This window comes from Eschrichtius robustus, chromosome 8 (assembly GCF_028021215.1).
Source record: "Eschrichtius robustus isolate mEscRob2 chromosome 8, mEscRob2.pri, whole genome shotgun sequence".
In the NCBI taxonomy this organism is placed as follows: Eukaryota; Metazoa; Chordata; class Mammalia; order Artiodactyla; family Eschrichtiidae; genus Eschrichtius; species Eschrichtius robustus.
This window is the reverse complement of record NC_090831.1, coordinates 114,538,121-114,544,120: the sequence shown is the minus strand read 5'-3', so window position 1 is coordinate 114,544,120 and position 6,000 is coordinate 114,538,121.

Below are 6,000 nucleotides of genomic sequence, written 5' to 3'. Positions count from 1 at the left end.
AACCAATCCAGAGCCCATTCCCCAACCACTTCCTTTATGGGCTCTCAGGACCTCACTATCCCCCCTGCCCTAATCACCTAATCACCATGGCGAGGTACCAGACAACTAGAAACAATCGCTATACCTCAGAGCCCACTGATATTTTTCAAACTAGCCACGCTTAAACCCACTTTCCTTGCGTTGCTTGTTCCTTTCTGCAGAAACTACAGTAAAGCCTCTTGCCTAATTTTTCTCACTCCCTCTGCCTCCCAGTCAACCCTGGTGCTTCCCTGTGTGGCCCTGCGTGGTGCGGCAAGCTCCCTCACCTTGGGGACTGTGAGTAACAAACTGCATTCTCTTTTTTAAAAAAATTCAACAGCTTTAATTAAAATTAATAATCATTATCACATATTTAGTAAGTACCCACTGTGTATTGAAATCTGTTAACTGATATAGGACAAATTGCAACCATAGCATAAAGCTTGTCTACTTTGGAGAAGCTAGGAAATTATAAGACATTAACTTAAAAAAAATTAACTTAAAAAATACTCCATGTTTATTAGTAAATATGTTGATAATGTTCCATATTCTTTCAACTTGATTCACCTCTCTGCTAATTAATATGTAGTCTAAATCTTCTTATAGATCACTTTTTGGATAAAGATGAACATTTTTTAAGCTTTTATTTTATTTCTTTACAAACAAACTATCTTTTCAATGGCAATTGTCTCCTGATCTGTTGGCCTCACCACATCTAAATAATAATAAAACCTACATTTTAAAACACATTCCTTAGGCATTGGAATGTCAAATCAGAGGCTGATCCCAGGCTCACAGGCATTTGGGTTTCACGGACGGGCCTCCTACAATTTAGAGCAATGTAACACAGATTTATTGTCTCATTTTACAGTGGTTGTCACTTTTGTTCCAGAGAAAATAAATGAGACCTACACAGGTTGATGGGGCTTGTTCATGGGAAAAGAAGTAAATCAGAAAGCAGGTGTCTAGAGCGCTAATCCTATGCTCAGTTTCCAGGGTGAATCATACCTCATATCTCTGAAAAAGAGAGCTTTCCAGGCAAGGGAACCATGGGATACAGTGGGGGGAAAAACAGGCTGGATTCAGGAGATAAAGGTTACGGGTTCTTGCCTCGTAATACCATTAACTTGTTGACCTTGAGGGAAAAGGAGACACTTACTGGGTGCCTATTATGTACCAGGTGATTTTCATGTATTATCTGTGATCTTGTTTATTTTCTCTAGAACATTTATGGAGGATATATAATTATCCCCTTTCACAGTTGAGGCAATTGGGGTTCAAAAAATTAAGACTCTTACTCAAATTATCATATGGCAAATTAGGTGCCGATGAGAGATTTAAGCCCTGGTCTTTGCTGACTCCAAGTACATAGTATTTGAACTACACTATGCTGTTTTTTAGAGCTTGAGAATTTGTACTTGTAAAAATACAAGAGTTAGCCTAGATCAAAGGTTGCAAACCTTCAGCTCATGCACAAATGCTTCTGGTTTGGCCCTATGATGATTCAAACATTTAAATATTGCTGGTTAACTTTCAACCTTCAAAGATTTCTCACACAACTCCAGATTTCCATATTCTCTTGAAAGACTTGAAGACCCGGCAATTTCAGGAGCTGAATAATGGTGGCCCTTAGATGGTGTAGGTCATCTCTGCCTGGCCACGTTTCCCACGCCCAGGCTGGTTCACTCATTTATGTCACCTACCTGGTCCTTCCGTCGTCTGAATTGACAGCCTCTGGACTAGATGGTGGCTGACTTTGTGGGAGTCACTAGAGGGGGAATAAAGGAAAAGATACTGTATTGGTGGTGGGACTAGGAGGTGAGGAAGGTGGTTAGTTTCACCCTGAGGGACAGGAAGTGAGAGGCCTGAGTAGGGAGGCAGTTGGGCTGTGAGTGGGGGAGGAGTCTACCCAGTGATTGCCTTTATAGGCACTACCAGAAAAAAAAATTTGCCATCTGGGCTCTGTTCTCCTTGGTCCCAGAGATAAATCTTCATTCATCTCAAATTTTATATTAAAAATCTTTTTAATGATCCCCCTTGCATAAGACCCTGTGCTTTCCATGAAGTGCTTCCTCATGCCTTCTAATGTAACTTGCTGATCATCCACGAGGAAGGTGGAGCAATTGTTAGTGTCCCTGTCGCTCAGCTGAGGAAGTGGAGGCTGTTAGAGATGCGAATGGCTCCACGTTAGGTTACGCAGTGAATGAGTGCAGAGGAGAATCACAAACCAGCTGTCCTGATTTCCAGCCTAGTACTAGTTCCTTTAACCATGCCTGATCTGGGGCAGGTGACGCTCTAGCTATCATCCATTACCTCTCTAATGGAATCACTTGGCAAGGTGGCACTGCCATATTCTTTTGCCCAGAATTCTCAGGATTGATTTTTAACCCAGGATTTGGGACATTCCCAAAGGCTCCTGTCTCTACAGGGAGGGGAAAAGAAGGCAGATGGCTCATTTCAGTTCTTTCCTGCAAAATAATCCAAGCCACCATTTGCGAGGCTGCTTACAACTTGATCCCTCCCCTCATCATTTGATGAGCCTGGGCAGGTCGCACAAGTTGATGTTGTCTTCCAATGGGCACAGCTGTTGCGAGATCTTCTGGCCATGTTAAAGAAGGGTTCTCACCCCAGGAGGAGCCCTTGTGTTCCCCTTCCTCCCTCTGTGCTGTCGTTTTTCGATGGAGGAGCAAAAATAACCATTGAGGGATACCGTGAAAGCTGCTGGAGAGGCTGCTGTGCTGTTCTCCAAGAAGTCTGTTTCAAAATGTTTATTAAGTGAAAAGCATTCGGGAATCGGGGCTGCCAGCGTGTTCGTAACTAATGTCCTCCCCAATATTACTGCAAGACAGATGGCAAGTTGAGTTTCCTGATGGGTACATGAGAGGTCCATGTGCTTGGGCTGGTTCAAAGAAAACAACTTCCCCCCAAAGAAGAAATGTAAATTTACAATCACCTACATATTTAGAGACCACCAGGAAAGAAAAGGCGCCTCTAATCCCCCCAATGTTTTCTTTCTTGGCTTCATTATCATTTAAATGCTTTCAATGGATGAGACAACTTTTTATCTTGGTTTGAGATAGTTTAAATTGTAAATGAATGCAGAAAAGAAAATACAGTTGAAATGGTATGTGCAATATTGCATACATAATTCCACGCAATCCTACCCCAGGGGCAGTACTTGACGGGGGATATAGGTTGAACCAGGAGGGGTGCTTTAGATAAAGTCAATGAGAGTCAGGGTCTGCATGTATGGCGCAACAGGGAAAAGAGAGAGGTGGAAATAGTGCTATTGAAACCCATGACAAAATTTTCCTGCAATACAACTAAATTTTGAAATATGTAATATTCAGAATTAAATGATATTGTCAGTGATATTGTCCATAGCTAAAAAAATTAGAGTACTAAAAAGCTTTTATTGAAAAATAGCAGTCCATTTTTCTATATCTTTTCCATCCACCAGTCCTACTTCTTGGAAGTAACCAAATTAGATTTCTTCTTGCATTTATTTCTATATTTGTAAATAATGTGTTTATGTTCTAATATTTTATGTATCAATTTTAGACTCTTACTGTTAGTTCTTGTCATGGTATATAAGAATTTTACCACCATCACACACACACACACACATTTCTCTCCCCATTTGGCCTCTCTTTCATATTACCAGCCTTCCTCAAAGATCTGAATGGCTATTGTCCATTCTCATGCATAAAACAACATTGACGATGTATAATGATTAGTTATAAATTTGAGAGTCAGGGTAAGCGAGTGTTCATTTTCGTTTAACCTAGTGTTCTTCAAACTGAGGGCCAAAGGGCTGGGAAATCAATTTCATGTATTTTTAACCAACAATTTACAAAAGAGAAACAATGGAATGGAATAGAATGGGGTTGGGATGGAATGGGATAGAATGGAATTTCACAGAATAAAATAGAAAATATCAGAATGCATTTAGTAGAGATTAACACTGTTTCATGTAACGTTAATTTCAGTTCTGTTTGTGTGTATGTAAGCATTGTTCTGCATCACAACTTAAAAGTTATGTCTTTCTGAGGGTCCCAATAAAAATGTTTTAAATTCTCAAAAAAAGAGCATTCGTGTATAGCACATAGAGTATAACAAATATTTTATAATAACTTTATATGGAGTATAATCTATAAAAATATCGAATCACTATGTTGTACACCTGAACACCACCTGACTATTGTTAAGTCAACTGTACTTCAATTTAAAAAACTGACTGAATTCTCTCTCTTTAAGGAGATCGGATGGTAAGTTAGTGTTTTCTTGTTAGGGTTCCCAAAGGGTAGTATTTGAATACCTGGGACCATTCAAGTTTCTTAAGAGGAAAATATTTCTATGTCCTGACACGGGAACGTGACTGTACAGGTATTCTGGGATCATGGTGGGGAACGGCACCGGGGAAAGTCTAATCGTTCAGTATGTGGTTTACTTCATCCTCCTGTTTTCGTCCCATGCCTCCCCTCTGTTTTCTTCTGTCTCTGGTGGCTTAAGCTGTGTTCTATTTGGATTATCTCCATCAAAGAACCTCCAAGAATCTTCTAGATGATTTAGCACTTGCTCTCACCCACCATTGCCTAACTGATGTTGTAAAGGCTGACACCAGGGACTGGCCGTGAGTTTTTCTCTTCTCTGCCCAAACTCCATCCCCCTCTGAGATTGCCAAGCCTGCAGTGGTCTCTGATGCTGTTTTCATTGCTCTAGAGGTGCCTGAGTTTTTGCACGAACCAAGGTCATGTAGCTCTGCATGTCTGAAAGGGTAGGTGTTGTTAACAAGAGCCAGAACTTTGGACCCGAATTTTAAAACAATTTCTAATCTGGGATTTAAAATATATTAGAAGTCCCACTTTCACGTCCTGGGTGAAAAGTGGGAGAGGATGATATGGCAAAGAGGAGACCTCCCATCAGGACTGCATGGCATTTCACACACGTAAGCTTTGCTCCCTTTGCCTTTCCTGGATACCTGATCACAGGAGCCGTGGAGGCAAAATTAAGAGGATGAAGTAGGTGGTAGCAGATAGAGGCAGACCACTTGGTGTAATGGAATGCCTATTTTTAGGTCTAAAACCTTGCCTTTCCAATCATAGATTGAGGAAGCTCTGGCTTGGCAATATATCTAAAAGTTTCTGTTGACACTTTGGAATGTGACTGTCGTGAAGTGAGTGCAAAGTTAGAACCTGCCTCAAGTCATAGGAAGCAAGAGTTCACCGTGCCGTGAGTTAATTGATTCGCGTGTGGAGTAGTCCGTTCCGCTCTGGGTACCTCATTTCAAAATACATATCATAAGCCTTCTTAGGTATTGACAAACTTTATCAAAATGGTTGTATCAGTTTACACTTCCACCAGCAATATATATGTTCCTGTTTGCCAGTACTCTCACCAATGCTTGATGTGATCTGATTTTAATTTTTGCTACTCTGATGGGTATAAAATGACATCTTGTGGTTATGACTGAACTAAAACACACTTTTTATTCTTTTGAAACATAATGTTTTTATTCTTTTCATGAACATTTAACTTAAACATTTAAAATTAATCAGTATGTTTACTCTCCTCCTGAGCAACCTAAGAACCTCAGCATGCCTTAATTCTGAGCAGTTCTCCAATTTTCATGAAATTTTTGTGCAATATTTTAGTTGAACAGTTGGTCCTCGTGTTTTACAGAGAGCTTATTTGTGAATTTGTCTACTCATTAAAATTTACCTGTATCCCCGAAATCACTCCTCACAGCACTTTCATGATAATTCATGAACTTGTGCAGGACAGCGAAAAATGTGAGTTGCCTGATGCATGTGAACCCAGTGAAGGTTGAACAAGGTGACACTCTGCCTTCTTATTTCAGCACTCATATTGTATACAAGTGTCCTTTTTGTGATCTATTTAGTGTCACGTTTTCTGCATTTTTGTGCTTTTTGGAGTGATTTTGCTGTTTAAAATGGCCCCCAAGCATAGTGCTGAAATTCT